Source organism: Castor canadensis, chromosome 15 (genome assembly GCF_047511655.1).
Source record: "Castor canadensis chromosome 15, mCasCan1.hap1v2, whole genome shotgun sequence".
NCBI lineage: Eukaryota > Metazoa > Chordata > Mammalia > Rodentia > Castoridae > Castor > Castor canadensis.
The window spans coordinates 101916938-101940501 of record NC_133400.1 but is presented as its reverse complement, the minus strand read 5'-3'; the positions used below and the strand labels follow the sequence as shown (position 1 = coordinate 101940501).

Sequence of the window (23564 nt, the reverse complement as noted above, 5' to 3'; positions counted from 1 at the left end):
GCCAAGTGTGCTTCACGCCGTGCTCTCTGGAGAGCTGGGCAGAGCGCCTCTGTCCCCAGCACCAGTTCCTGCCATCCTCCTGCACAGCCTCACTCCTGAGTGAGGCAGCTAACAGCAGGCCAGGAGAGCAGAAGACATGTGACATTGTAATGAAGATGATGTGGACACAGCTAGGTCCTCCTTTCTAGCCCACCATGTAACTGCATAAAAGAAGGAGTTGAGATGTTCACGTCCTTACAGTCTAGGTTCCCAGAGCCCAGAGCTCCAGTGTAGGCCAGGCTTTGTGTGCTAGGTGGCACACAAAGAGATTCCAGAGTGAACGTTCAGTAGTCGCCATCTGCAATGTTTGCACGGCAGGGAGCAGGGAGCACGCAGCCCCTTGTGCTGGAGGACACTGCAGGGTGGGAGACTGGGCGTGGCCTTTCATGGGCTTATGAGATAGCAGAACACAGATAGAGGACAGGCTTCTGAATGATGGGACCTGTGGCCTATTGGGTGGCCGCACACAGCAAGCAGAGCAGGGCCTGCATGAGTTGGTCTGCAGGAGGCTTCCTGCCAGAGCTCAGGTCTGAGCCCAAGGCTCACAAGCAGCACAGAAGAGGGTTGTGTGTCCCTGTTGTCACCTCCCAGCTTTTCCACTGCCTGAGAGGAAGCTGAGTTACTTCTCTTGCTAACAGAGCCCATGTGCTTTGGGGACACTCGGCTTGCTGTAGGCATCCAGTCCCTGGCTAGATGGAATCTGGGGGCAGCACTGTGATAACTGTTTCTTGTTTTCTCTGTTCTGGGTGCTCTGACTCTGGGCCTCGCTGACAGGAGATATCACCCCTCCCAGGTCCGGTCAGTCCTGAGAGCAGAGAGCTGGCCCAGGAGCAGGCCTTTCCTGTGCAACGATGAGCCTAACCCTCACACTCTGAGCCACTGCCCTGTCTGGCTTTCAGACTGCAGGGGTCCACCCTCCCCTGCTTGGCCATCAGACAGGGTAGCCCCCTCCTCAGAGCCCACCGAAATCATTCACCAGCCAATCCTTGGCCTCCTCTCCCTGTCTTGCCTGTCTGTGGAAACCACGGTAAAGTTTCCTGCTGTGCTTTTTCCTCACTGCCCTGCCTGGAGGCCAACCCTGGTGCATCCCCATGCCCCTGGTCTCAGGAGCTATAGGCAACAAACTATCCTTTCCTCATCCTCTTCCTTCTCCTCTTACTGTTCCTCTTCCTCTTTCTTCTTCTCTTCCTCCTCCTCCTTCTCCTTTTCTGCCTGCTTCTCCTCCTTATTCTTCTTTGGTTTTTTTTTTTGAGAATGGTCTCTCTGTGTACGTAACTCAGGTTGGTCTTGAACTCTTGATCCTCCTGCCTCAACCTCCTGATTGCTGGAATTACAGGCATGCCACCATGCCTGGTTCATGAATCATTTTTTCACGGGCTGTCATCTTGTAATCTGTGACCTCCCTATCCCTGGAGGACAATAAAACCTATATTTAAAACAAGTAGGACCCAAGTCAGCCATCCAATCAGGTCTCTAATGTCCTGCTTAGAATCGTGGGGTAGCATTCTAACTCTACAGAATCCCATGAGAGAGGGCTTTAGACATAACCCTAGAATCCCAGTGAGAGACGGCTGTAGCCCTTAGTGCACTAGACATAACCCCAGAGGAAGCCACCCAAGCCATGCACCTGATCGGAGAGATAGAAACAGAGAGTCTTTGAAGACACCACTGAGCCTCTAACTCTGAAGCCACCTATCAGGTCAACCAATAGAGTCTCCTTCAAACAGATTGGAAGAAGGATACAGTAAAGAACACTCAGCAGCACAGAGCATAGCTGAAAGTCATCTCCTGGACAGCCCTCTCCACTTCTGCAGAGCCAGTGTGAAGTAGGAACTGTATAACCATCTAGCTGAGCTGCCTCTACCCAAGCCAGCGAGATAACTGCCCCTCACCCAGCCCGTTTGCTTTTGTGGTGGCTTCCAAAAGAGGACCATATTGGCTCAGATTACTTAGGACTTTGCCAATTTGAGCACTGAAAGTCTCACATCCCTGGGACCGTGGTATTGGATAAGCTGGAATGGTGGGTCACCCTACTTCCCAACAGAAGTGTCAGGCATGTGCAATTGATTGGTGGAACTTGTGGCACCCAGCAGTGAGAGGGGCTGGGTCCCTGCACCAGAAGGTGGAGCTCAGCATGGTGAATGAACACAATGAGGAGAGGCTGTTTGAGGGTTTTAAGCAGCCGACCAGAACAAATGCAGAAGACTATGCATGGATGCTCTGGGTCCACAAGCCATATGGACACTCCTGACTGGAAGGACCAGGGCTTCTGTGCCAGGGTCCAGTGCAGAGCTGACAGTAATCACATATGTCACTCACAGCACATGTCCAGGGACCATAAAAATGTTAGCAAACAAAGGCACACAGATATGGCAGATCCCCAGGAGATTCTATAGCCCAGCGATGGCAGAACCAGTCTGAAGTGTACACAGCATGTTCCATGGCGTTCACACAGCCTAAAACAGAATCACCCAGCGATGCATCTCTCAGAACTGCCCCTGTCTTTAAGCAACTCACGATGTAATCAAATACACAGAAAGCAGGAATAAAATCGACTTCATTAATTAAATGGGAGAATGGATTTGCTTTTCTAACTCCCAATGAGAATGGATGGGGTCAGCTCTGCCTGCTGTTTTGACTCCAGCACCATGATCCAGACTACAAAGCAAGAAGCCAAGGGGGCCCTGAACCCACATCCTTGTAAGTGGCACAGAAGAAGGAGGCCTCACCAGCGTTTGGGGGCTATCTGCCCTGGAACAGTTGCTCACATCCCTCTTGCTGCTGCTGGACCACTTGGGAAAGGGCAAGTCCTGACAGGTCTGAACCGGCAGTCAACCTGTCCCTCTACCTCAGCTGTGCCCAAGGTGAAGCCCCTCTTCATGGAGCTGTGGGAATCAGGTCTTTTCTGTCAAAGGAGTTAATGTAAAACTATCACTAGAAGCTAATATCCCGGAATTGTTGCCTACGTGCTTTGTGAAATGTTGCTTGACCCTGCAAGGTTCTCTGGTCAAAGAAAGAGCTGTTTATCACCAGATGTCCTAATCTCAAACTGCTTGCTAAAAGATAAATATTGCCCAAAAGAATTTTGTTCTCCCTGCTTCAAGGTCCCCCTTACCCCACGTGCCCCCTTTTCTGAGTGACCGATCCCAAAGATTGTGAACTCAAACTGGTCCATCAGGGTGAGGGGTAAAGAAAGAAAAATACTGAGCTGATTCCCCGCTCAGTGTGCTCTGCCTATCAGACTGTGGTCTGTGGCTGCATCCTTCTGCAGAAGTAATCTTTTTGCCTTGCTGAGCAACTCCTGTTTCTCTGATCACTGTTTGGGAATGGCATCTCTAACAATTTGGTGCCCAATGTGGGGCAAACCTTGTTGCCATGAGGATCACAGGGATCCCCTTCTCAGAGGAGACATGTCCTGCTGCCTAGTTGCTGTGGCCTCAGAGTGGGGAGATCTGCTACCTCTGAGCCAACAACAAACCCAAGATTGAGAGTCACTCAGCATCATGGGAAAGGGGCCTTATACAAAGTACCACGGTGGCCAGAGCAACTCTGCACAGACCAAGGTAAGGGTATTTCCTTGGTGGCCGGGACATCCCAGAGGTTGAGTGGGTGTGACTGGGACTTGTCTCAGACTCAGAGCCAGTGCTGACTTTGGAGAAAAAGAAAGCAGTTTGGGTAAAATACAAGAAACCTCCAGTACTGGGTTGGGGGAGGGTAGGGTTTGAGCTTTTCCCAGGGAAATAGACACAACTGAGGTTAAGAGATGGGTAACAAAAAATCAGTTCCAAAGAGGGAGATACACGAGAGAACAGATGCATCGCCCACCGTTCCGCCGGAGCCCTCTGCACAGTTTAAGAGGCTTTTCTGAGAGTGCACTCTAATTTGTGTGTGTGTGAATTTCTTTACAGCATTGGGCAAAATTTAATTTGCTCCTGGAATTCCAGCTCATCTTATGCACGCTTAAGTTGACATTTTTTTTCTGGCATGCTTAATTTGTAAAACTTTTTTGTGTGTATGTGTAAGCATCTTCAAAATGGTTCTTAAGCTGCTGTTATAAGGTTAATGGGATATTCAAGGTAAAAAACAAAACAACAACAACAAACAGGGTGTTTGTGTTAAAAATCTCTGTTGTAAACTGCTTAACATCTTGAGGATGGTTCTTATGATAGAGCCAATGTAAAAGAAAAATGTTGCTTTTACTCTCTTCTAGTGCTAGTGTTAAGAAAACCAGTTTTCACATTTATTTCAATCAGATCTCACTAAGATGCAGGCATTCAGGGGTTAACACTCCAACTCAGACCAGAGGAGAAAAACGAAAAGAGGGGTCACAGCCTGCAACAGGACTCTTAAAATTTGGGTAGTTAAAGAAATGATCTTGCCCTGTTTCATTCTGTTATAAGTAAAGTCTGGGATTTAATTCTCTCTTATAATAAATGGATCTATTAACAAATGGGCTTTCTATAAATTGTTTTTATACAAAAAATAATTTTAAGGTTGCTTTCTTTCTTTTTTCACACAAATAGAAGGCTCTAAGTTAAAAGGTTTTATGAGTTATTTTCAACAAGTAATAAAATATGAATGATATTAAGGGTATGGTTTTCAAAAATAAAAGGTTAAAAACATACTTTTAGATTTAAAAAAGGATTATATTAAAAAAAAGGTTTGCCATCAAATTGTCTCAAAATTAAAAAAAGGATAAAGATAAGCTCCCCAGGAGTACAAAGTAAGTTGTCATAAAAAGATGGAGCTTATAAATGCTTATGTAAGTGATTAAGTTAACTAAAATCTAAGAGTTACACTGAAGGTTTTGTAAGATCAAAAATTAACATACTGACGTTAAACTAAAACTTAATTCTCTAAGCTTATTACAACAAGGCTGTCTTAAAAATATTGTTCTGTTCTTGATAACATTTATTTTTAAAAACTGTATTAAAAAAGTTTTTGTTTTGTCAACATAACTGTCAGGAATTTTTGGTGCTACAGGTTGATCCAAAAATTTATCAAGACAACAAGAGTTTATTAAAACACAGAGAAGCAAGAGGCAGCTGAGCACAGAGAGTGCTGCTGCACTGATATGAGGGTTGTGACAGATTTACTTATGTAAAGCAAAATAAATAAAAAAACAAACAAACAAAGCCAAAGTGCACCCTGCGGATAGGATAAAGAAATAAAAAACTCAAGGAGCACTGTATTGGAGGTCAAGACCTCCAGTTTTTATTGGAGTCAACAGGGTGGAGATGTTAGTCCTACTCCCTCCACATATCAGGCAGAGGGAATTTTTGGCCTGGGATGACCAGATTGGGCCTGTTATTTTAGGGGCGGGAGCTCCACTGACCACAGGTTGGTGGGATCCTGCTGTATGTCAAGAGCCATCTGTTGATGTCAGCAATCTGGGATGTGATCCCTTATCAACATCTGAGCCATGGTTCTTGGCCATTGGGTTTCCTAACTCCACTCTTAGTTTCCATAAGTATTTACCTGTGTTCTCTGGTGATTTTTGTCAGGGTTTTGACTACTGAGGTAACTGAGTCATAATTAAATAAAAGTTCATTTAAGAGTTGGTTTATGTAAAATCTGCTAGGTGACCTCATAATTATAGCTAAACAACTGTTGTCTTGGGTGATTCTAATGCAGTCAGTATATGTGTCTGTTACTAGACTATTTGGGGTCACTGACACTGCCCCTCCTCCCACAACTGATGGAAATCTAAGGTTTTACTCCAAGAGTAACAACTAAATTAATATATAAATATATATTAATTTATATATTAACCTCTACAGAGCTGTGATGCTGTTGCTGGTTCCTGTACACTAAATATATTTATGTCTTTCAAGTATTTCAAGTCTTGTAAAATACAAAATTTAAATAAACATGGCAACAAAAAGCTAATGATACTGATATATTGCTGTGTTAGTTGCTAAATTGTCCATCAGAATTTTAACCATGGCTCTTTTAGGTTTTTGTCATTACAGTTCTGATCCTTTTAGGGCATTCACAATCAAGTCTGTGGAAAGTGATTTTAATAAGTACTCACGCATCAACCATGTTAGCTTTTTGGATGTCAGTTTTTGTCTCATTTTGTTTTGTCTTGTCCTTGTCTAGAAGCCCACTGTCTAAGAGCCACTCCTTCTAAGCCTCTTTGTTGCTTAAATTTGGCCAAAGGGGTTTAGTTGTCACTGACTCCCACCTGATCTGCTCATTACTACCCCCCCACCCCAACATAGGACCAAAACCAAAAAATCAAAAACAAAAATCCTCATGATGAGGAATAAAAATGACTAATTGAGAAAGATCTTGTCTGTGGCCACACCACCCTGAACGCGCCCGATCTCGTCTGGTCTCAGAAGCTAAGCAGGGTCGGGCCTCGTTAGTACTTGGATGGAAAACAGATCTTCAGAGGAGACTGCTCAGAGACAAGCAGTTTGGAGACAGCGGGGGAATGCCATCAAAGTTCAAATGGAGTCACTGGTGCCAGACCTCCCAAAAAAACCAAGGTCAAGAGGATTGAGGAAATGGTTCCTAAGCATGTGTGGCTATCTAGCATTAAAACCCTTCCAGACACAAACCCATATTTTTAAACAGGGTCTTCTACTTAAATAGAGACAAAGTGACTATTTTTACTGGCTCTAAACATATTCTTTGATACTTAAAGATAGTGGTTTTAATTTTTTTTTTTAAACAGTGGGTCATTTAGACCATCATGAGACAGGTTAGTTTTATCCTACTGATGATGTATTGTTGCCATGGTAATTCTGCAGACAAGAAAAACCGCAGGTTCGGACATTTAAAAAATAAATGTATGATAGCCAACACCTCCTTCCACAAATATAAGAAAAAAAAATTAAATCTTTTTTTTTTCATTTTTCTTTTATTATTCATATGTGCATACAAGGCTTGGGTCATTTCTCCCCCCTGCCCCCACCCCCTCCCTTACCACCCACTCCGCCCCCTCCCTCTCCCCCCCCTCAATACCCAGCAGAAACTATTTTGCCCTTATCTCTAATTTTGTTGTAGAGAGAGCATAAGCCATAATAGGAAGGAACAAGGGTTTTTGTGGTTGAGATAAGGATAGCTATACAGGGAGTTGACTCACATTGATTTCCTGTGCGTGGGTGTTACCTTCTAGGTTAATTCTTTTTTGATCTCACCTTTTCTCTAGTTCCTGGTCCCCTTCTCCTATTGGCCTCAGTTGCTTTTAAGGTATCTGCTTTAGTTTCTCTGCGTTGAGGGTAACAAATGCTAGCTAATTTTTTAGGTGCCTTACCTATCCTCACCCCTCCCTTGTGTGCTCTCGCTTTTATCATGTGCTCAAAGTCCAATCCCCTTGTTGTGTTTGCCCTTGATCTAATGTCCACATATGAGGGAGAACATACGATTTTTGGTCTTTTGGGCCAGGCTAACCTCACTCAGAATGATGTTCTCCAATTCCATCCATTTACCAGCGAATGATAACATTTCGTTCTTCTTCATGGCTGCATAGAATTCCATTGTGTATAGATACCACAAAAAAAAATTAAATCTTGACTACCATCTCTAACCTGGTTCGTCCCCCTCCTTGGGCCCTGGTCTCTCAATCTGCTTGTCAAGTTTGTTTCTTCAAGGTTGGAGACAATCAAGCTCCAGATGTTGATGAAGACAAAGTCACACAACCGGGAGACCTCCTGGTACCATGGACCCCTTGACAGACCCCCTTCGACATCTTGGAAGAGACTCTGACTATCTGGGGACCCCTCAAGTTGATACCCCTTTTCCTGCAGAAGTCAGGGTTACCTCTGGAGAAGGGGGATTATAAGGAGACAAGTGTTAAGGGAAAATAAAATGACAAAAATGTCCCTGGGGATGTAAATGTAAAGGGACAAATGACAAAAGTAACTTTGTTTTAGATAAAGGAGACAAAAAGGAATACTTAAAAACAAAACATTTAGGGAAAACCAGCTCTACACACAGATGCTGAGGCACAACGATCTTTCCTAAAATAAACAAAAAAGGGTCTCACCAAAATAATGAGCAGTAGTCATAAAATATAGGTGACAAGCCTCAAGGACAGGATGGACTTAAGAGGCCCTGTAGAAATGTCCAGTCTGATAAGGAGATGGTCAGGTGTAACCAAAAGTCAATTAATACTAGCTAAGTTTGAAGAAACGAATTGTAAATAAAAGAAAAGGGGGAAATTGTGAGAATCAACTAAGGTTTTTTCTGTCAAAGGGGTTAATGTAAATCTATCATCATGTAGAAGCCAGCTAACCTCCCCGAACTGCCGTCTCCATGCTTTGTGAAACACTGCTTGACTCTGCAAGGTTCTTGCAGTCAAATAAAGAAATGTTTATCACCAGATGTCCTAATCTCAAACTGTTTGCTTAAAGATGAGTATTACCCAGAAGAATTTTCTTGCTCTCTCTGCTTCAAGGCCCCCTTTACCCCACGTGCCCCATTTTCTAAGTAACCAATCCCAAAGATTGTGAACTCAAACCCGTCCATCAGGGTGAGGGGCAAAGAGATAAAAACTAAGCTGACTCCCTGTTCAGTGTGTTCTGCCGAGCAGACAATGATCTGTGGCTGCACCCTTCTACAGCCTCACCCAGAGACTCCTGCGTGTTTCTCTGATCACTGTTTGGGAACGGCATTTCTAACAGAGCTCAGCCCACAGGACAACAGAACTTTCCTGCTTCGCTCACCACAACCACCATGTGACTGGCTGACCGCTGCAGCTGCAGGAAAAGGTCCCACACCGACCCCAGGGACGGACCAGTCCTGCTCTTTGCAAAGTCCTTGCACATGTACTTGGTCAGGTAAGCCTCACTTATGCAACCTGAAAGATAGGCAGGGCAGGTGTCATGAGGTCCATCTTAGAGAAGAATAAACTCAGGTTCCAAGAGGGTATGGATCGCCTGCTATGTGACCAGAGATCTGTCCCTTTGATGGGTTACAGAAGCAAAGAGGTGGCAAGACCTATCCCATTTGTTAGATTTCATTCATCAAAACCAAAGGCAATTATCTTTTTTATTTATTTATGTATTTTGGCAGCACAGGGGTTTGAAATCAGGACTTGGTGCTTTCTAAGCAGGCACCCTACCACTTAAACCATTCCTCCAGCTCCAAAGTCAATTGTTTAAAATTGTATGGCTGTTTCTAAGTACTCCCCATGTCTGGGCAGATTTACTTCACTCTAAAGTAGATGGGTTCTGTGTTGGGGCTGAACCATTTGCTAAGCACAGCTAGACAGCACCATGTAATGATTTGCCCATAGGAAGAGGCCGCATGGTCTGAAGTTGCCTGGTGTATTCTGAGCACATGCAGGATGAAGACCAAGGTAAGTGATTTCTCTCAGTCCCTGGAATGTCTCTTGGGCTTATGTGTTTCCCTGTGTTCTGCCTCATCTTGTCCATCGCCTGGACAGAGCCAGTGCCTAGACCATGTTGACAGCAGAATGTTCACTTGGGCTTCCCTGGAGCCATCAGCCCTGGGTTTTGCTTTTCCTGGTGTCCCTGAGTTCCCAGCATATCCAGGGCTGGGTCTGGCTCTCTTTAGGCTCCTGCTCTGACTTCTTCTCCCCACCCCAAACCTCCCCTTCCTGTAGGAGGCCCCAGAGACTCCAAGGGCTCTGCAGGATCCTAGGATAGGCCCCTGGTCATGTTGCTATTCTAGGCCTGAACCATGTAGAGAGAAAAAGGTACTTAATGCCATGTGGACAAGTAGAATTTCATTCCTAAGTATTCATAGCTGAGCCTCAGGGATGGTCCCTAAAACTTGTCAGGCGGTAGTGTTGCAGGAATTTGCTAGCTGAGATACGGGACTATTGAAGCAACATTTTATTGTGCCAGCACAGACTCAGCAGACTCATGTCCAAAGGCTGAGCCCCGAGAACAAAGGGGTCTCACCTTATAGACCCTTGCAAGCAGCTTACAGAAGCAAAAAGCAAGGTCTAATCCATATACGTTATATTTAATTTTATTGGCTACTTTACCCTAGTGCTATGTGACTTTCCCCTCCCTGGTGCTACGTGACCTTCCTCATGTTCAGATTTCTTAGGTTTTATCTCTCTGCTATGCCATCCCTACCTCCCTGATACCTTCTCAGGACTCAGGCCTAGACTGTTTTCTTCTGATCCTCCTCCCTGCTACAGTAGGATGGGGACCACAAGGGCTGCACCCGGAGGGTTTGCACTCAGCCCTCAGCCCTGCTGTAGAGAAAGTCAGATGTTTAAGAGGAGCACGAAGAAGGGCGGGAAGTGGGAGTCTCTGAGAGGCTGATCTAATTGCTATATATTATGAGCTTATATTAAAGGACCTAGGACCTCAGTCTTGGCTGTATTGGAAGACAGGGCCCTTGCAGAGGTGACTAAGCTAAGACCAGGTTGTTAGGGTGAGCCCCAATCCAATAGGACTGGTGTCCTTAGGGAAAACACACCAAGGAGAGCCAGGCATGGTGGTATATGCATGTAATCCTAGCTACTGAGGTCTGCCTGGTAGGAGGGTTATGAGGCTGGCCAGGACAAAAACTCAAGATCCAGTCTCAAAACAAACAAAAACAACAAACAGAAAACACTAAAAGCAAAAGGACTGGAGGTGTGGCTCAAGTGAAGCCCTGAGTTCAAACCCCAGTACCTCAAAACAAAACAAAACAAAAAACCCACAGGGATATGCAGGCAGACAGAGGGACAGCCATACAGGACACAGGGAAGAGACAGTCTATATGGCATGGAGGAGCCAGACCTGCCTGCACCTCCAGCTGGGACTGAAACCTCCAGAACTGGGAGATGAGAGCTCAACTTCCCCTCACTCAAGGAAAACTCCTAGGACCAACCCAGCTCTTTCTTTCTCCAGAGCCTCTCCCATTGTCAGGAAATCCTGTCGAGTCCACCCCCCAGACACCCAGACGCTGGCATTCTGCCCTGCAGGCCCAAACCTGATCCTGTGCCAGGGGCTCCAGGTGCTTCCTAAAAGGTCCTCGCCTGGCCCTTACAGTCCAGCTCCACACAGTGGAGCCTGCGTCGGCATGTCCAAACCCACCAAGACCCTGGTTCCACTCAGGTGGGAGCTGGAGTCCTCAGGGCCCTCCATTCTCCAGTGCTCTGTGACCCTATGACCCATCTCTGATGTTTTGCCTGGGTACACTGGCTCCCTGGACTCAGGTCACAGGCCCCAGGAACTCTAGAGCTCTCTCCGAGGGACATAGCTGCTCTGCTCCTGCCCAGATGCTCTTCTCCTAGGTCCCTCCTGGCTAATGTCCTTACCATCCTCCAGGTGAGCTCAAATACCTGCTCACTGAGGCCTACCCAACCACCCACCTCTTTGTCACTGCCACCTCCTTCTCCCACCCTTCGAGTCCTGCTCGTTGCATGGTTAACCGTGAGCTACTGTTTTTTATGCTTTTTTCCCAGTCTTGTAACTAAGCCTGTTTGTTTGTTTGATTGATTGGTCTTGTTTGCTGCCTTATTCATGATGCTTAAAGCTTATTTATTGTCTGTCCTTTCCTGCCCTGGGATATCATTCCAGAGGACAGAGCTTAGGTCTTTTTGGTTCCCTAATGGACCCCGAGGTCCTAGAATAATGCCTGACATAAGGCTGAATGCATAAATAGAACTTATCATTAAAGTCCACCCCACCATGTCCCCTGTTTCCTGAAGTCTGTGGCCACAGAGGCATCTTTACCCACGAGCCTCCTTTCCTGTGTAGACACTCTTACTGTTGCTGCTTCATAACTGGTTCTTGTGTGACCCTCCCTTGTTCTTCTAAAGAACCCCTCACAGGTCAGACCCACTCTACCCAACCTGCAGCCAAACATGGCAGGAAATGATCCTGTTGGCCTCAGCGTGTTCTGAAGCCATCTATTAATCTTTTATCCTATTTCTCCTGTGTTCAAAAATTCACCACCCTGTGTACCTGTTGGGTCAAGTCCAACCACCCTAGCCTGACAGCCAGGCCCCCTCAGCATGAGCCCAACCTAAGGGCACCCCACAGCCCTCCCACAGAGCTCAAGCCCTGCCCTTGACCCTGCAGGGCTCTCCAACTACACTCCTGCCCCTTCTCTTAATAACCAGGGCAGCCTCTGACTTAAAAGCCAGATCAACACAGCAGGATTAGGGACAGGAGCCTTTTTCCATTGGAAATCTGAAGAGATTTGAAGAGTAACCTAACTTGCTGTCCATCAACTACACTGCATTTTCAATTTCTGTTGACCCCCTAATTGACCCTCCCCAACATTTACCACTTTACGCATTGCCTTACTGTCTGTTTCTGCTTGTGCCTGGCTGTCACACCAGGAGGCCAGTCCCTCAAAAGGAAGTACAGGTTGATAAAGTGACACCTTGATTAGAAATTCCCCCATGAACAAGCCTCTTTTATTCAAAGTCAACTATGCTAAAAACTAAAAACAAAACATCTTCATAAATCATTCCACACAGGCCTTCCTGCTTGCAGCTGCATGTCAGTGTTCCAACGGGTAGGTTGTTTGTCTCCAAACTCTGAATTCTGAAGTCCACAGGGTCATGTTATGGGGAATCTGTTGTCTTGGGGTCTGACCTGACACCTGAGCCTCCTCATTCTCCATTGTTGGCCCTGGCAGTGCTATTGTGCATAGCTCCAACTCAAGGGATGGGATCTGGGAGACTGTCCTTTGTTTTCACTGATGAATTGCACTCTGTGTGTTGTACACACTGCTGGAAGGCAGAGATGGCTTTCTGCCTTCTGCAATGATGCATTCTAGTGATCCAGAACAGCGCATGGTAAGGCATACATTCAATAACCATTCGTGGAGTAGGTGACTTTTACCCTAATGGAGGTTACACTTGGAGACTTTCATCCCCAGCTGTTCAATGAAGTGCTCAGGGATTGTCCCCTTTCCGTGGCTTCTTAAGCAAACATGCCCCCTGACATTACTAGTAGGCCTGTTAAACTGATGGCACAAGTGGGTCAACATGCTTGGGAGGAGGCAGTTCACCAACTGCTGGGTCCTAGGATGAGCTGTGGCGAGGCTCTTTCTCTAGCCCTTCCTCACTAGGCCCCTTTCTACCCCTTCTCTCCAGGGCACTCCCCATCTCTCTCCCCCGTAGGGGACAAACCTTTTCTCCATTTTCCCTTGACACCAACCCTACCTGGCTTTCCCTCCCCTGCTCAGCACTTCTGGACAACAGTGTTTCAAACTCTGTTTGGGTTCTGGTCTAAAGACTCCTCTTCATAAAACCTCTCTTTTTTGGCATCCTGTAACACCCTGGATTGCTTTCCCTCCCTGGTTGTGTGGGAAGGGTATTATTTGCTAACAGAAGTATAACTGATGCTTTTTTGGACCCTTCCAAGGAGTGATATCCAGAGCAAAAACATTTTCATAGAGCTGAATAATTTGATCTTCAGCATTTCAAGGACTGGAACCCCTAGTGTACGTTCCTGCTTCCTTTTCACTATTTGTAGACGGTCTCAGTCCAGGACAGACCTGTAATAAACACCTGTTGAATAATTGATTGTTTGACAGACAGCCAAGCATGCCGGATGTTTCTGTCTGGTTGCAATGTCTGGGATTTTTTTTTTTTCAATAAAAATTGTGATTATTTTCACTGCAAGTATTCACCAGTTTTCCTTCTCTTGTCCCTTGTTTTTCTTTTTCTCCCAGCTTTTCATTTTGAAATGGTTAAGGTAGACTCAAAAGTCAAAATAATAATAACAGCAATAATAATATTATTTTTATGCTGCCCACCAGACTCACAAGTAATTGGTTTCCCATTTGCTTTATCTCTTTCTGCCTCTATGTCTGGGCAGCATCATTCTCTCCATGAACACAAGTACTTGTTTTTGCTCATCCATTTGACAGCAAGATGCAGGCATTAAGATATCTCCCCAAGAATGCCCCAGCACACAGCGCCCTGGAGTGAGGACGTCTTCCACCTAAACACAATCACATTATCCCAGCTGAAGAATTTTCAAAATTTAGCCTAACGTCCTTTCATTTATTACCCAGTTGGAGAAGTTTGCTTTTGATCAGACAATAACTTTTCTTGCCTAAGTTGAGTTCCAGATCTGGTTCCTATAAATCCATTAGGATTTAGGGGTGAAACCTAAACCCACAGTTCACATAAGGTATGTGCTTTCTCTGGTTCTGGGGTGACAAAAGGTTACTTGAGCCCCAAAGGTGGGCTGTTTCCAGAACAGACCATGTTTGTCCTCAAGCAAGATGGGGGGTGGGTGCTGCTTTAGGACCCTGAAAGATGCATGGGTCCCACAGAGAGTGAGAGTTCTAATCCCACGACTGTGTGATGTATGATTTTGTTCTCCTCTGTCCTCCCTCCTCTTCTCCCTTCCTCTCTGCATCCTTCTCTGTTCCCTCCCCTTCCCTCTGCTCTCCCTAGCCCTCTCCTCTCCTCCCCTTCTTTCTCCTTCCTCTCCCCTCTCATCTCCTCCCCTCCCCTCTCATCTCCTCCCCTCCCCTCTCATCTTCTCCCCTCCCCTCTCTTCCCCTCCCCTCCTCTCTCTTCTCTCTTCCCTTCTCTTCTCCCAATCTCTGTTCCTACTCTCCTTTGTCTACTTCATTGAACACTATGCACAATTCGGCTGCACTCTTGGCATCTCGTTCAGTAGTTCTGGGATGGAACCTCAGAAACTTGCATTTTGAAAAAGTTCTCCAGGATTAGAAAACTGGTGGGGGAGGGGAAGTGGAAAATCCCCTGTGAGTTACACGGTCTGCCTGCATGTCTTCTCCATGCCTCCATGTGTGCGCTTGTGGTATTCTGTGAGATGACTCCAATTGCTTATGGAAGTTAGTGGGGCATGAAGTAGAACAATGAGAGGCTTCCTTGGGACATCTGTGTGCCTGGGACTGTCTTGGGGCTCTGCAGCTGAGGGGGATGTGGACCGAGCGAGAAGACCTGGCTGGGTCTACTCTTGCGCTGGGTAGGTTCACTGATGGCATGGATGGGCTGTGACAGTCCCCTGCCTCCTTGTCCCTAAGACAGGCAATGACACTTGCTCCCAGAACTCAGTGTGGCCATGTCTGTGAAAGCACTTTGTAAAACACACAGGAGTCCACTGGAGCCTGGGAGATGCTTGCCCAAAAGCCCAGACTCTGCCTGTGGGACTCCAGGGGAGGTCACCAGGAGCTGCCATTGTGGCCTCAGTTTTCCTGGAAGGAAGTCTCCCTTAGGAGGTGGCACCCTGAAAGCAAGGAGGAGGTGGAGGCCTCACTGAAGTAGGGTAGCATTGGTCAGTAGCCAGGAGGGTCCACTCCCACTCCAGGATGTGGGGAGAAGGGCTACTATGCAAGTGTCCACAGGGAAAATCACCAGCAGGCCCTCACCTCTGTGGACATGAGCAAGGCGGGGCATCACATCTTTGGCACTCCTGAGTTGGACTATACTCCAAGACCAGCTCCTGGGCTACTCTGGCCAAGACCAGGCCTTGGGCCCCACCAGAGATGACAGCACACTGTACTGACAACGCATTGGGTGGGCGCCTTGGGAGGAAGGGTGGACACCCAGGGTAGGCAGAACAAAGACCACCTCTCTGCTCATAGCAAAGATGCCCCCCAGGGGGTGAGAATTACAGTGAGAACTTGGAGGGGCCACAAGTCACCTCAAAGCCCATGTTGGGGTTCAGAGCATGATACCCCAAGGTATGGCACTTGACACGTTGAGGCCTTTGAGCTGAAGGAAGCACGGTCCTTCTGTCTCCTGCTCCTCTCTTCCCTTCTTCACTGTCTCCTCCACTGTACCCAGAGAAGCTAGAATTCCTGATCCCCAGGGTGGGTCCTATAAACTGGAACTACTCTCCCCGCAAAGCTTGACTCAAACCTGGAAATATTACTGTCTCCTCCCCCCCCTTTCTGTGTAGGAATTGGTGATGACCTGCTTTGTCTCAGAGGAGGCCCTAAGACCCTCATTCCCAAAGATGTCCTGCTTATACTCAGGAGGGAGGGAAACTGCACAGAGACTCCAGGGGAAATCCAAGCAGACAGCGTGCATGGTCCCCTCATCCTGGTACCACAGGTCAAGCCCCTTTGTGCTGTCCATGGGATTGCTGTCCATTTTTTTTGTCAAATCTAAGCATAGAAACAGCCCACTTTCCCTGGCTTCATTTCTGAAGGCTCCCAGGTCAGGTAAAGCTTTGATTAAATAAGCGAGCTTTGCCTTTTCTTCATAACCTGCTTTCTGCTATAGGGATGCTGGGCATGACCCTCATGATGATAAGGATGCCCCCACACCTCAGCCAGATGCATTCCTCTCCGTGGTTAGTACAGCTCTCTCATCCCAGGCCTGTGGCCTATGGCCCATGTGGCCTGTGGCCCAGGTGTTTCAGTGGGAAAATGCCATACAGAACAAAAGGGACTGTGGCTCTGGATGGAGCCCTCTCCACAGCTCTGGCCCAAGGACTCTCCAGGCAGAGAGACCAAAGACACAGAAGCAACTCTCTAAAGCATGAGCAGCCCAGGGGGCTGGCCATCACCCTTAGTGGCCTGACAGTGGCCCTATGTGGGATGCAGTGCTGCTTCCACACACCCAGAGGCTGCAGACCCTGACAGTAGGAGTGTTCCAGACAAGCAGTTCCAGCCATGGGCTGCTGGGCTCCAAGGGCCAGGCAGGTGACAGGAGGTAACTGGTGATGTGCTCTGGAGATGAGTTAGGGCGTCCTCTCTAGAAGCAGAGTGAGAAGACGGCCTCTCTTCTGCAGAGAGTTGGAGTAAAAGGAGCAGGGATTCTGCATCCTTTATTTTTTGCTGAAGCATATAACTTGCCTGTAGAAAATGCTCACAGCAGAACTGTGCATCCAGCCCCCAGGTCTAAAGGCAGAGTGACCTCAGCATCCCCTAGCCCCATGCACTGTGTTTAGTCCATCCTCACTCATCTCCTCCAGGATGTCTAGCCGGGCGGCATGGCCGTTACCCACCTGTGAGTGGAGCCAGCGTTAGCATGTGGCTTAGTGCCATTGCTGGGCTACAGAAGTGGAATAGTGCAGTGCTTACTGATTGTTGAGAAGATTTAGTAAAATGAGAACTGCACTGCACACAGGGCCAGGCACGCTTAGAGCCATTGCAAATGTTTATACGTTCAGATAGACTGACGCCTTTAACCTAAACCAGTCACAGTACACATCAGGAAATTTGTGGGAAGATTGCAGGGGGTGGTCCATGCTATCCCCATGGGAAGGGAATTTGAGCATATGTCGCTAAGCATTACACATTGTAAGGTGTCAACATGTCCCCTCCATTAAAGCTGGCCAAGGGGGCCTTGGGATTGCAGTCAAACCTGGGCAGGGCTCTTTAATATCTTCTTTAAAAAAGAACACTGTAAATGTGCTTTTAATTAAAGTGTGTGTGGGGGGGGGGGTCTTCTGATTATACAGTCTCAGGGTTTAATATTTAGGTCCTATTTAAGCATTCCTTGTGGTCACTTTTCTCCCCTGCCTGGATACTGAAATATTTTAGAGAAAGGAAAATTGGATAATCAGATTTTGAAAAGGCTCAGTTGTATAAAGACACAATGTATCGTTAAATTATACAGGGCTCCTGACATCTCAAGTAACGGTAAGTGACCAGTGAACTGGCAGAAATATTGAAGCTATATTTTTGTGTTGCTGCAAACATGTAGCATTTCTACTGTGCTATACAGTAAGAAAAAAATGCCCCAGGGCTTCAGGCACGAAAACCTTACAGTAGTAAATGACAGTCACAGTGCACACAGGAGCAGGACTGAGGAAAGGGCAAGGGGCAAAGCCTGTGGGAGCCAGCTGCCTGGCCCGTTACCTGTGAAAATTACAGAACCACGGACGAGAGGCCGAGGTGTGTGGCGTGTCCGGAAAGTAAACAAGGGCAAGGGAACGGAAAGGAGGGTGGTGTGTGTGCCAGCTGCCTGGGGATGCAAGACCCGTCCAGAGGCCTGGTATGTGTGGTGTTGTGGGGTGATTTCAGCTTCTGGAGCTGCAAAATGAAGCTGACATCCAGAGTGTCCCACATGTCAAGTAAAACGACTTTTTAAAGAAGACTATTTGAAACGAACAAGAAAATCATAAAACAGTAATGCAGAGAATTCATGTCTTTTACACAGACTCACCATTTTAAAAAATATTTTGCCATATTCACTGATAATCTTCTGAATCTTTTGAGAGACTAGGTCTATCATGTCCCTTGAACTGTTGACACTTCAGTCTGTGTTTCATAAGATCAAGAACATTCTCCTACGTAATCAGAGTGCAGTCAGCAAAATCAGGACATTTCACGCTCTATTTATGGGACGTCACTATAGAATATAATCCTTTCTTGTCTGTTTGTGCTGCTATAACAGAATAGCACAGGCAGGTAATTTGTAAAGAACAGAACTTTATTCCTCACAGTTTGGAGGCTGGAAATCCAAGATCCCATTCCTTGGCACCTTGGGTGCTGCATCCTGAGGAGGTAGGGGTTAGGGGCCGTGCTACGCTCCAAGGCAGAGGGTGGAGGAGAAAGCTGACCCACTCACGCAAGCCCTTGTGGTGTGTTCATCCACTTGTAAGGCAGGGCCCTCAGGACCTAACACCTCCCAACTCTGCTTCATGGTGCATAAGGTTTCAAAATGAGCTTCAGGAGGGACTAAACATTCAAGCCAGAGCAGCACCATACTGTTACCTAATTTACAGCCCACCATCCAATTTTATCTTGCTCAGGGCTTCCTCCCTCCTCCATGGCAGTGACTCTCTGACACCTGCTCAGGCTCCTCCTCACTCCTTCATGATGCTGACCCTCTGACACCAATTCAGGCCCTTCCCACTCCTCCATGGCAGTTGTGTTGCATTTACTTACTGTGTGTCTTTTGCCCATTAATCTCGGACAGTTCCTCACCCTTTGTCTTTCATAATGGTGACTCTCTTGAATAATACAAACCAGCTATTCTACAGAATGTTCCTGGATTTTATTTTTTTCCCATATTTATTCATCCTGGGCAGAACCCTAAAACCATAATGTTCTGTTCTGAGTGTCTGAAGACACAAGAAATCCGTGTGACCCTCACAAACTAGTAAGTATTCTTAGAAAGATGTTTGAAGGCCTTATACACTCTTCTGCTGGTCCAGCTCTCCACCTAGCACCACAGTGGTGTCTACTGACGAGGTTTCTCCAGACTAATCTTCACTGTGATTCTTTGCAGAATGGTGAGTCACCTGCCTGTCACCTGCCCTTTTACCTGTACCACTTGACATTCACGGAAAAGAAGATTCCTCTCTTCTTCCTATTTTTCTTGTCTATTCCTTATCAGTATGGACATGAAGATTCCTTTTATTCAGTATTTATTTTGAGGCATGTGTTCTAAATTTAGTCAGAGGTAGGGGAGCTCTTTGAGCTGTCTCCCCTTCCTCCCTTCTCTCTCCCTCTCTCCCTCCCTTCCTTCCTTCTTTTAGCAGTACTGGGGTTTGTCAGGACTTCATGCTTGCAAGGCAGGTGCTCTACCTGTTGAGCCACAGCACCAGTTCCCCTTCCCCCCATGTCTTTCAAATACTGTGCACACTTGACCTCTTTCTCTTTCTCATTCTTTCCTTCTATTAGAGAGATATTGCAGGCTCATCTAGTACCTTCTCGGTCCTAGCTATGGATCACCCATTTTTCCAGGGGAACATTCTTAGAGTGGGGAACGTGGAGTGGTGTTTGGAAACCAGGATCTGAGTGGGAAGTGTGTTCATTGCTGCGTGTCACTGATCCGAGCACTGTCGGAGGACAGAGGTGGAGAATGTATGTACGTGTACTGCGGTTTGCACGCATGTACATAAGCGACAGAAATGGCTCATCTTTTGCCTCTAGTTCACAGGAGCCTTCCCTGATTTTCTCCAGTCCACATCGTGCCTGCCTCCTTCCAGCGAAAATCCTAGTTCCCTAAATATTTCTGATTTGTTCACTCACACTCAATGCAAAAAGTAGTTTAATGGCTACCAACATTAAGTTACAGGAAGAAGCCATGACAGTTTGAAATTCTCTGCAGTTCTCTTATTCTCTAGGCTGGGTGCGTACCCCAAGTGCTTTCCCTGTCACCCAAGTTGCTCCCCAACCTTACTGTTCTCTGGTTTGGCATGCGTGTGTGCATGTTGCTAGAGCAAGAGGGTATATTTGCTTTCTTACTTTGCCTCTTTCTTAGATGAGAAGCAGCACACGATGTGTGCTCCCATGGCACTTTGTGTTTCCTTCCTAACACATCCTGGAAAACATGCCCTGCTGAGCACAGAAGTCTGCCTGGCTCTTGTCTATAGTTTGGTCCACAGTATTCTGTTGAGCTACGGATTTTTTGCTGATTTCTTGGGGGATAACTACCATCTCGGTAGTTTTAATTGAAGTGGAGTGAAGTTTAATGTCTTTTCATATGCTATGGGGATCTTTTAGATCTTTACTGTAATTGTTTATGATCTTATAGGGTTCTCCCTCAGTTGTTAAAGTTCTCTCTATATCAGTGTTATCACTCCTTTATCTATAATTTCCTGTGGTTTGTCATTTGTGTGTTTTTATTGTGGTAAAATACACATAACAAAAATATACCATTTCAGTCATTTTCAAGTGTATGGGTCTTCTCATTGCTCTGTTACCATCACCATCCATCTCCAGAACTCTGTCATCTTCCCAAACAGAAACTCTGTCCTCACTAAACACTAACTCCCCATCCCTTCCTCTCCCAGCCCCGAACACTACATTCTCCTTTCCATCTCTATGATTCTGACTACTCTAGGAACCTCATGTAAAGGGAACCAGAGTGTTGGTCCCTTTGTGTCTGGCTTGTTTTGTTTGCTTAACATATGGTTTTTCAGGGTCAGTCATGTTGAAGTATTTGTCAAAATTTCTCTTTTTCAAGGGTGAATAATATTTCATGGTATGAATATGCCACTCTTTGTTTATTCAACCCTGATCTGTTGATGGACACTTGGATTGCTTTCATCCTTTGACTATTGTGAATGATGCTGAAATGAACACAGGTGTGCAAATATCTGTTTGATGTCCTATTTCAATTCTTTTTGATATACCCAGCATTGCAATCACTGGATCATAAGATACTTGTACTTTTAATTTCACCAGGAACTGCCGTACTGTCTCCCACCCGTTGACACACAGAGTGTACTCCATCAGTTGTTCTGTGGACTTCCTCTGCTGTCTCTTGGATGGAGGAGGCGTGGTCCCCAAGATTCCGAGGAAAGGCCCAGGTGTATGGTGCTCTCTGAATCTCTGCACTTAGTTTACACCTTTTGTATGCCTTGATGTTTGGAAGCTGGATTTAAAGCCCCTGCTGGTAATTTCTCTCCTCAGTTCCTTGTAAATACTGGTCTGCTGTTCCCTTACTTTTTACATTGCTCTTGAGAAGTCTGTTGCCTGCCTAAATTTTTATCTCTGTAAGTAGTTTGATCTTTCTTGCCTTTGAAGTCTAATGGGGTTACTGAGATATGCTTTGGAGTTCATTATTCCAGACCGCTTTCAACAATACATGGAACTCACTTTTGATGTGTAGATTTATAGTTTCCCTTATTCCTGGATTATTTTCTAGAATTACTGCTTTTTTTTTTTAATGTTTACTGAAGTGGAAATCCTCTTCTTGTGGTGCTGGGAATTGAACTCAGGGCCTTGCACACAGTGCCTAAGCGCTTTACCACTGAACTACAGCACCAGCAGGGATTAGAATTTTAATATTAATTGTTTCATTGCTGGTATTTCTGCTTTAGGGATTCAGTTATGTATACTTTGGTTCATCTTCCCTGGCTTTTTCAACTCCCTTCCCTCCCTCTTCTTTTCCTTTGCTTCCCTTCCCTTTTGCTTAGTTTCAATTGAATATATTCTCCTTTGGGTACCCTGGAATTAATTAATCTTTGTTTCTGGGGCAGATTTCGGTCAACTCTCATTGCATTTTTTTGATGGTACTGAGGTTTTGAACACAGAGCCTGGAGATTGGTAGGCAAGTGCTCTATTACTTGTGCCATTCCTCCAGCTCATTTTTTGCTCTAGTTATTTTTTGGAATAGGGTCTCAAGTTTTTGTTCAGGCTGGCCTTGGGTTGTGAGCCTCCTACCTCCACCTCTCTTGTAGCTGGTATTACAGATGTGTCCCACCATGCCCAGCTTGTTCTTTGAAATACTGTCTTCCCTACCTTTTTGCCCGGGCTGGCATTGAACCACCATCCTCCTCTCTAGTAGCCTCTGAGTCTGGATCATTGTATTTCTAATTTTTGTCTAGTCCAGTCTTAGTTTTTGAATTCCTATTTGTAGTGTGTGTATATGTAAATATATGACACCTTGCTCAGTTTGATATGTGGTATTTCAATTTTCTACTGCTTCATGGTTTTTATGGGGGAATTTTTATCAGGTGAAATGTTAAAAGTCATCCTCAGACATGTGTTGATTTTTATTTTTGCAGGAGCTTTTTTACATCGACTGATATTTTTCAGTTAGTAGGGATTTGGGGCTGGGTTCCCAGGTTGAGAGTCTTCTCTTCTGTCTGTGTCCCAAGGTTCAGATTTTAACAGATAATGCTGGTGTTTGGGAAAGGGGCTGTCTGCTTTCTCTTTCATTTCTGCAGGATCTTAACTTTTCCCTTCTAACTTCTTTCCCTTCACTATGAGGCTGCCAAACCCCTTTATCTGACTTTTTCCCAAGAAGCAAGGTTCAAGGCTGCCACACTTGTTCTGTGTTCAGTTTTTAGTTCTTAGGGTTGGACTTTCTTTTTTCAGGGGCCATCGCCTGTGTTTCCCCTCAGTCCTTGGCAGCATGGAGGTTGTTCAGTTGGAATGATGTCCTTCTTGCCTGTTGAGTAGCTTGAGGTTCGGTCACCAGCCTCTCCCTTGTTAGAGTGTTGGGTTTGTTGGGGTAGGGGTAGATCCCCATCCAGGCAGTCGCCATTATCCTCCGATGGGGAGCTTCAAAAACACCTGTTTTTGTTTTTGTTTTTTTTTTGTGCCAGAAAACATTTCTCTCCTTCTCAGAACCCAGGAAACTTTGCAAGTTTCAAGGGCATCGCCAAGGTTACACGGACGCTGTTGCAAGAGAGCTCTGTTTCCCGGCTCCTTAGAGATGCTGAGTGAGCTGACTTCATTCTGTTTTCAAGAAAGCGACCGAGGAAAAAGAAAAGATTTGAAAATGTAACTAGCCACCCTCCTCCCTCATTTTCATGTTTACTTAAAACAACAACGGCCCTGCCATCCCAGAAACACGTTCCTTTGAAAATTACCCTCTCAGTTTCTGCCTCAAGCCCCCGACCTCTGCCTAAAGAAAGAAATGAAATCCACACCTGGGGCCGCCGAGGCTTCTGCTGCAGGATGGACGAGACATGGCTGCCAGCCGACGGAGCCGGCCGGTCCAGGTGTGCGCGCGCAGGGACCGAGACCACCCGGCGGGACGCGCGGAGCCGCGCGCGCACAGGCCCAGCCTTGCCCGGCCGGGCCTGAGTGCGCGCCTCCGCCGCAGCCACCTGCCACTCACGGGCGCGCGCGGGGGGGCGGGGCGGCGTCTCCATGGCAGCGGCGCCCCGCCCCCACATGCCCCGCCCCCGCGCCGCGCCGATTGGTCGCCCTTTGCTCCCTGACCCCGCCGCCGGGGCCGCCGCTTCCTGCCGGGC

The 23564-nt window shown here is 46.5% G+C and overlaps 2 long non-coding RNA genes across 2 annotated transcripts; one reads left to right on the top strand and one right to left on the bottom strand.

The window, feature by feature from the left end:
- The first annotated feature begins 7025 nt into the window (after nucleotides 1-7025).
- LOC141417578 (uncharacterized) lies at nucleotides 7026-22859 on the top strand. Its single transcript, XR_012442240.1, has 4 exons — nucleotides 7026-8828; nucleotides 9287-9349; nucleotides 20822-20942; nucleotides 21043-22859. It is a non-coding gene; the product is annotated as an uncharacterized lncRNA (long non-coding RNA).
- On the bottom strand, nucleotides 22338-23422 carry LOC109689814 (uncharacterized). Its single transcript, XR_002212733.2, has 2 exons — nucleotides 23238-23422; nucleotides 22338-23043 (listed from the first exon to the last, which is right to left on the bottom strand). It is a non-coding gene; the product is annotated as an uncharacterized lncRNA (long non-coding RNA).
- Nucleotides 23423-23564: the final 142 nt, after the last annotated feature.